At 33.4% G+C, this 9,273-nt stretch overlaps 1 pseudogene; it reads right to left on the minus strand.

The window, feature by feature from the left end:
• Window positions 1-4,307: 4,307 nt before the first annotated feature.
• Window positions 4,308-8,897, minus strand: LOC129308847 (WAT1-related protein At4g30420-like; annotated as a pseudogene).
• Window positions 8,898-9,273: the final 376 nt, after the last annotated feature.

Raw genomic sequence — 9,273 nt, forward strand, 5'->3', positions numbered from 1 at the left:
AATGATTGTAACTCAAATAGGTACTATCCAATGATACCTTAATCATTGGAAGGTCATTCTGATTTAGACGCCACATGGATCACTATAGAGGAGTTCCATGACATCTACTTAGCTTTGTTCAACAACTACTAACTATTTACCTCTTTGGTAGAGAGTTCTTCCAATTGAGGGGTGGAATGATGGAAATTGTATTTAATTCGATTGATGATTTATTTTATAAGATTTGATTTAGCATCTAAGATTTACTTTATTTAATTTAGCATTTAGATTTTATTTATTTGGAATAAAATAAGATATCTAGATTAATCTAGATTATCTTTATTATCTTTTAAGCATTACTAAATAAATTATGATATCTAAACTAGCTGGATATCTTATCATATTCTATTAATTTTAGGTAGATTTATTATTTTGTTAATTTTAGAGATCTATAAATGAAGTAAGATTCCCTTTGGTAAACAGTTTTGGCATTTGAATGAGAATTGTGTAGTTTCTTTTCCTCCTCCCTTCTACCTTCTCTCCCCTCCCCCTCCCCCTCCCTTCTTTCCTATTTCAGATCACATACTTATGTTGCAATATGAATCAACATTGATTTTGAATCTATAGTAGTTAAAAAGGCATACTCATGTTTCATGAATCTACATTCTCAATGGATTTTTAATACTTTTTATTAGCATCATTTTAATCTAATGGGAATGTCACCGGATCGGATAAAACCAAGGCTATGCCTCACATTTGCTCTCAAAATGTGGCTGCTTGTGTGAATGTGATCCAAATAAACAAAGTTCAGCGCCATTGGCTTTAGATTCATTAGATATATAAATTTAATTGCATTATAAGCATTTTAAATGAGTTTGAGTTACAGCTTAGGGACTGAATTTTAATTGAATCAAAATTAGAGATGAGAATGATTTATTTTACACCAGCCGTATTTAGTGGAGTTTTGCACATCAAAGGCATGTGGGAAACCACCTTCTTACCATAAACAGAAGCATTATTAGACTTCCAGCACTTGGCATTTTTGGCTTTACTATAGCTAGCAGAGCTTTCTGGTTCGTTTGATGGTATAGCACAATTACAATACTAATTGCCAATAGTGGCTATATTTCTGCTTCATTTCATTTACGCAGACGTTTCACTCTGCGCCAGAGTTGCTTTTCTACAGGGCTTGAGTCCTGGAGCTTTTGTTTTCTATCGACAAGCTATAGCCACTACTGTTATAGCACCCGTTTGCCTATTTCTCAAGGTCTACAACACACACACACAACTTCTTCATGTCTTTGTCTTAATCCCTTCACACACTAATGTTCGTGTTCTGCTTGTTGTTCTTACTTTTGCAGGAGAAAATCTGGCTACTGTTCGTTGACTTTAAGGAGTTTCACCTTGTTATTCTTGTCCTCGTTTATGGGGTTTGTTAGTTTCAGCACCTTGAATTTTGCCATTCAAACGTTTTAAGCTTTTAAGATAATGCAAATCACTTCTTATCCCCCCCCCTTCTTTTCCTTATTATTCTGCCGCAGCGTTACGATGAACCAGAATGCTTATTTCGTGGGGTATAAATTTGGCGTCGTCCTCAATTGCAAGTGCTATGGGAAATCTTGTTCCAGCCGTTACATTTATAATTGCAGTTTTTGCAGGGTAACTGATTAAAGTGCTACAAGCTAAAACTCAACTCTACTCGACTCTGGTGCTTATGAATCAGACAAGAAACCCATCTTTGGATTTAAAGTTTCTGAATATAAACAAATCAAACCTAATATATGTTTGCAAACAATTTTATGATCTTATGTTGTCAATTATTCTGTTGCATTATTTTAGAATGGAGAGCGTGAATATTCAGAGCTCAAGAAGCGTGGCGAACATAGCAGGGACATTGATGTGTGTGAGCAGAGCTGTGTCCATGGCATTGTTTAAAGGTCCAAAGCAGTGATGGAGTCCGGAGGTGATCAGAACTGGTTTGCTGGGTGTCTCTCTGTGTTGGGGAGATGTTGTTCATGGTCAATTTGGCTGATTTTGCAGGTACTTAATTAATATTGTCTTAAACATCTCATCATCACAAATTGCCCTTCTAAAAATAAAATCTAAGGTAACAAAGCAATTACTGTACAATAGATATCTAGCATAATTAATTATGTTTCGATAAGGATGTTGTTCAAGATCTTGTCTGGTGATAAGGTTTATGGCCTCCTCACAATCTGTATAAGTTCTGGAAACCCAAAGAATTACAGAGTTGCAGCCTTGGATTAGGCTCACAATTTCAGTGATTGCAGGGGGAATTACATATAAATTCTGTCTGAGTTATTTTACTTTTGAAAACAACATATTTAAAAGTACTAATATGCTAAAGTTATGATAATTAGAGTTGATTTTAGTTACCATAAGTTACTCGAAAATCTTGCTCTAAAAAACCTGCTTTGTTGAGATTTTGGCATTTGTTTTGCCAAGAGTAAAAAAGGGTTTTGTAATTATTTGCACAATTTTGTTTACTTTTTGGTTTTTATGTTGATTAGCAGATTACTTTACTTTGGTCTTGATGGTGATTAGTTGATTACTTTGGTTTAGTGAATTATATGTTGATGATTTCTATCCTTGTTTATATATTAACCGATAATTTAAAAATGTTGAAAAAACTGTCCTGTTTTAGTTGCTGAAAGTTCTGTTTTGGTTGTTTTATTACAGATTTTAATCCTTCCAATTTTGCTATCTCAAGTTTGGTGAAGTTGGGAGCATCACAACTGTTACATACGTCAAGCCACAAAATTCTGCCATGTAACAAGTAAATCTTTTTGTTTACATAATTATATTAGAATGGATAATGATTAAACTATCGAACAGCGGGAAGGCAGCGACCAATTATAAAGATCATCATATGCAAATCTTTTGTAGAAATCTATGTTTTCCCATCATCATCAAATAAATAAATTTAATTGCCTGGAAGTCACTGTTTGTTATGGGTTCGGTCCCAAGAAATTTGCGGTGCTATCACCTTATATTACAATACCATATATCACCGTCATGTTTGGTTTTCCACAAGGACGATAGTGAAAATAAACCAGGCTCTCTCAAACAAAACGTTTTACTTATTACGTGGCAAAATTTTGTGGTATGATGTAAGCAATGGTGATACTCCTAACTTAACCAAACTTTGGATAGCAAAATTCAGAGGATTAAAATCTTTTTATTACCGTAGCTATTATTATAGTTGTCAAATTCTCAAGTTGACTTTACTAGTTTAATATTTTACGTTTTTAACTTATAAAATCTTGTCAACTCACTCATAAATTTAAATTACATACAAACTCGGTTAAACTCATGAGTTTATCATTTTTACATTTCTAACTTACAAAATCGTATCAATAATTCATAAACTCGGACTAAATTTAAGTTTGGTTAAACTTGTTAAGCTCATCAATTTTTTTAGTTGAGTGAATTAAGTATATATTATGAAGATTCAGTTTATAAAATTTATAGGACTTGGTTCAAAAAAAAACTTAAAATGCAAAAAAACTAACATTAAAAAAAAAATAAAAATACCAAAAATAAGTTTTCTATTTAAAATTTTTACATCTTGTATATGATAATTTATCAATGTATATGGGTTTAACTTTAATGATGATTTATATTTTTAATATATTTAAATTAAATTAAAGTCATATTTTACTAATTATTTTTAAAAAGAAATTTATGATCCACAATTTACGATATAAAGTTTACATTTTCACTATGAGTTTATTTAATTCCTAAGTTTAACATCTTGGGTGTTACAATAACAACCCCTATTTAAACAACACGCACAAAGCACATAACTGTCATGTTTATGGCCATATATGACGGTTAATAGCGAATAAACCATCATATTAATTTGACCCCTCAAATATGACAATTATTTTTTAGTTGTTTTATATGACGGGGTTTTTAAACCGTCACATATTTGTCCGTACATATGATGGTAGGATTTTATATGGTGGTTTTATATACGAAGATTATTAACTATTAAATATGGGCTAAAACAACACTTGTCGTTTTTTGTCCAAACTGTTACAGTGGAATAATATAATTAATAGTAATCAGGTAGGTTGACTTATATGTGTGTATTGATTATTGTTTCATAACAAATCCACGGCCTTCAAATTCAGTTGATTGGAAGAAATTGTGCTAAGTTTAGCTTAATCCAGCTTTTTATACCCAGAACTCCAAAAATAAAAACATGAAGATGGATCATTATTAACGCACTGAAAAAACAGCTTTGTCCTAAAAATGTGGTTCAGCATCATTATTTTTTAGCAGAGAGGAGCTGTTCCTTGAAATCAATTTGACACGTGTTTTGTCAAACAATAAATCATCTTCCAATATATTGATCGTATCGTGCACTGTTCCACCACTTTCGTTAATGTCGGATCCTTCTCCTGCAGATCTCTCGTCTCATCGTCAACTTCTCCAGCTTTACCCCACAGCACAAACATACAAAACCCTTATCACTCCTGCAGCTCCTATCAAGCTAACCAAAATGAACCGAAAAACAACCATTAATATTCTACATATTAGCTTGCCATAGGCACTACTCATCATCCTCAAAAAGATTATCTATTAGCGATATATATGCACACATTACTACCTTCCAGTGTAGATCTCTTCGTGAAGAAGAAATAACGCAGCAAATACTGTCACAATTACTGTGCACAGGGGATTGAACATTGCTGAAAAGAGAGGACCTCTGCGTGAAATGCACCATGCTTGCAAAAAGAACGTTACTGCAGATCCCATCACTCCCTGCTAACACATGTATATGATATTCCATTTGGATATTATATAAATATATGAACTATTTAGGGATACTTTTATGCTACTCGATTGAGTGTAGAAAATTATGGACGTACTGAGTATAGACAGCAACACAGTTCAAGTACAGAATGGAGCTTCCATGTTTGCGGGTCTCGTTCCATGACCAGAGTGACTGCTGTTGATTGTAGTGTTGCCATGAAACACAGCCAAGCTGACGAAGATAGGTGATCTGGGTGGCTCGCAGTGGTTGGAACCTGACGAAAGAGATGAACCCAGAATCACAAAACTCTGTATATATATAATTTAATCAGACTTATGGGGAACATATCAATCAATCAATCAACTATATACTACAAATATTGTAGATGCGTTCTGTTTCGATTGGTGGACGGGATTCAATTTTCTTTTTATTTTGGAATTGGAAATATTTTAATCAATTATTTTTGACAACTTTTCATGGGAACATTAAATTAAATTTCAAATTTTTACATAGCCACCGATCACAAGTGCCTTATGTTAACCGGTGTTATCTGATTGGCTAACTAGCCAGGATATTTTTTCAATGCTTCTATTCTTGTGTAAGGAAAGAGAGCTTTTTCCCAATACATATATCTTCGCGTCTCTCAATACTCTATTTTCAAAATTAAAATTTGTAATATGAACAATCTTAACTAAAATATTATAGAAGGCGTGTTGCTTTTTGATCATATGTCCTAGCTAATGGATTTTAAAAGCTGAGATGAGCCTTGATCATCGAACACCGTCACTCGCAAATGGCGTTTTTACTGACGGTAGAGAGTTGGGTGAATTCCCTTGATATTTTTCTTCTTCTGAGGTGCGTTTTAAACTTATCGTGTAAAAGTGTATATGAGACTGAGTGATGGTGGTTCGATGGTACTGATGAATGAACGGACATGTAAGTTTGGCAGTTAGGTTTGGTTTTTTGTTGATGGTACATAGCTCGTCGCCACCTCACTAATTGCTCAGTGTTCTATCCTTTAACCAAGTGCGTTTCTTCTTCTTATGGCTCATATATCCCACAAACCCCGCCAAGCTAATAATGGTTAGTTCTACTTCTAGAAGCCATCTACAATCACACTTCATTTTCAGTTTCAATTTCACTTTTTTCTTAAAACATTCTTCTTCACCATCTCTATTTGCTTTTTGTGTGTTTTTGGGTGATTAGGGTGGTGCTGTGGTAGCAGTAGGGGTCAACGAGGAAGAGGGTTGAGACCTCATAATTTTGCATCTAGATGACTAAGTTTGGAGCGTGTGTGCGTGCAATCTTATTTTTGAGGTAAGTTAAGAAATTTATTTTTCTTTTCTTTTCTTTCAACAGCTTCACGAGCATCTCAAGAATGCCTTTGATATTTTTATTTATGTGACTATACATCCTAGAACTCTAGTCAATATTGTAGGATATATTAATTAATTAACTCCTTTGACTAAGTGAACAAAACACCCGAGTATCTTACTATCAAAAAAATTAACTTTAACGGTTAGTTGATTAAAAAATTATAAAAAAGATATTAAAAAATTACAGAAAAAAAATTCCTAAAATTATTAATAAGTATTCCATAATCAAATTTTTTTTTTTACCCATGTAAAACAATCAAATGTTATTTACTAATTTACCAAAACTACAACTTCACTGGAATATATGTAATTTACAAATGAACGCAGTTTTTACTCTAATTAAAATTTTTGAAACATAGCTATAAATCTATAGGGAGGAAGACTGTAAATTATTATGTAAAAAAAACACATTTACTTGTTTTTGATATGGCTATCTAATTGGATCACATTCAAGTATTATGAGGCCAACAAGTGTAGCTCTTTCAAAAGAGTTTTTTTGCATTCACATAAGCTCAAACTCAAAAGCTTGTTGGTGTAAAAAACACATTTACTTATAAATTTTGAATATACTAGTTGGGTGGTAAATTTTTGAAAAAGAATTTATCCTTTTGGAGGAAGGACTTTAATAATTATCTCTAATATTTTAATTTACAATTCTGCTAGTGTGAAAAATATACATTCACTAATAAGTCTCGAATAAACTAGTTAAGCGGTTAATAAAAAAAAAAACTTATAAATAATAATATTTAAATTATATAATATTTTAATAAGTCGAATTCACATAAATATATTTTTAATATTTTTCCATCATTGTTGCCCAAAACAGTGATTTGATAATCACCTGTACCAGTCAAAGTGGTTAGTAAAAAATGTATTTTGATTAATTCTTTACATGGATAAGAATAAGATTCTCTGTTGTATATATTTGTAATTCAGGTGGCTTAATTTATATTAATTTTTAATAAAGCACTCATTTAAATTTTTAAATTATTCTCTATAATTTTTTATAATTTTTTAAGTGAACTAACTTTTAATGGTAGGTGTTCAATTCACTATTTTTTAAATGTTAAAAAAAAATCTATATCACAAATGAATTTGAATACTGAACACTCTTAAAAAAATAGTTAAAGAAATACTCTTTTAACTCAAAATATATATACAATTTAATTTACCTGTCTAACCAGGGACGACTCTAGAGGGTGAGGGGGGGCCCCAATCAACTCTTTGCAAAAAGATTAGAATTTTTATTTTTAGAAAGCATTTTAAAAAAATTCTGACCCCTTTCTACATGTTATATTTTCAATTTTGCCCCTCCATACATTGATTCCTGGATTCATTACTGCCCATGGGCTTATATTGTGTTAATCCTCGGTTAACTGGATTTACTCTGACTAATTTAGTTAACCGGGATGGGTCAAAACGACGTCATTTTTAGGCTCAAGAAGAGAGAGAGAGAGAGAGAGAGAGATATATATCTATATATATATATATGCAACTAGTTGATCCGTCCAACCCACCGGATTACACCAGTTAATCTCGTGGTAACCGGGCTAAATCGGCTGGGTTGGTTTGGTGAAATCCCGGTTCTCAATTGCTCGACCAAACTAGTCAAGTGAGCGGCATGCCATGCTTGTTGAATAGAATATTTGCAGTTTGGTGAAGAGATGTTTGAGACAATTAAGTACCTGCAAAATCAGCCAAATTGCCCATAGAAAACAGCTTGCAACCAGAGATATCCAACCCAGCAACCAGTTCTGATCATCTCCGGACTCCATGACTGGTTCTGGAAGCAGCAGCAGATATGAGTTTTAATAGCTTTGGACCTTTCAGCAGTGCTATGGACACAGCTCCACTCACGCACATCAACGTCCCTGCGATCTTTGCTACACTTCTCGAGCTCCGAAGATTCACTCTCTCATTCTAAAACAATGCAACAACACATTAATTGACAAACATAAGGTCATAAAAATGTCTGCAGACATATTAGGTTTAATTTGTCTATATTCAGAAACTGTAATCTGAATATGGGTTTTGGCCAATTTAATTAGTTACCCTGCAAAAACTGCAATTATAAATGTAATGGCTGGAACAAGATTTCCCATAGCAGTTGCAATTGCGGACGACGCCCGATGCAGACCCTCGAAATAAGCATTCTGGTTCAACGTAACGCTGCGGGCAGATAAGAAGGCAAAAAACAAAAAAGAAGAAGAAGAAGTGATCGATTTGCATATCTAATTATAAAGCTTAAAACCCTTTAATCTGAAAGTTGGCAAAACTCAAGGTGAAACTAACAAACCCATAAACGAGGACAAGAATAACAAGGTGAAACTCCTTAGTGTCAAGGAACACGAGGCAGATTTTCTTCTGCAAAAAGAAGAACATCAAGAAACAAATATTTGTGTGAGAGGCAATTAAGGAGAAAAGACACAGGAAGACAAAGAAGTTGTGTATGTATATGTATATATGTGTATGTGTGATATATATATAGAGAGAGAGAGAGAGAGACCTTGAGACCTTGAGAAATAGGCAGCGGGTGCGAGAACAGTAGTGGCTATAGCTTGTCGATAGAGGACAAAAACTGGAGGACTCAAGCCCTGTAATAGAGCGACTCTGGTGCTGAGGGAGAGGCCAGCGTAAATGAACTGAACCAGCAACATTGCCGCCACTGGCATGTGGTACTGTAAACGAGCCATAACTATGAAGCGAACCAGAGAGCTGAGCTCTGCTAGCTAATAAAGCCAAAAATCTGAAGCGCTGGAAGGCAAAATAATGCTTCAGTGACTGACCCATACTGAAAACACATAAAAATATAGAAAAGCGAATTCTTGAATGACGATTTCCTTCTTGGCATTAGCCAATCGTTGTGAGTTTGGATGGTGCTTTTGTGGTATGAGGAAGTGCTTAGCCTCCCCTCACACGGCCTACGTCGTGGGGGTGCTCTTGACATGTTAAATTTATCTTGTATATTTTTTAAAAAAAAATATAAAAAAAAATTATATTCATATACTTTATCATTAATTCGGACAGTCCAAATTTAATTTTAAAAGTTTTTATAAATTAAGTATCCACAACTTATTTGAACAGTGTCTCGAAAATGGTTAATTTATAAAAATTTAAAAAATATAACTTTATATT

Source organism: Prosopis cineraria, unplaced genomic scaffold (assembly GCF_029017545.1).
Source record: "Prosopis cineraria cultivar Desert tree isolate PC_DT_omini unplaced genomic scaffold, ASM2901754v1 PC4, whole genome shotgun sequence".
Lineage (NCBI taxonomy): Eukaryota > Viridiplantae > Streptophyta > Magnoliopsida > Fabales > Fabaceae > Prosopis > Prosopis cineraria.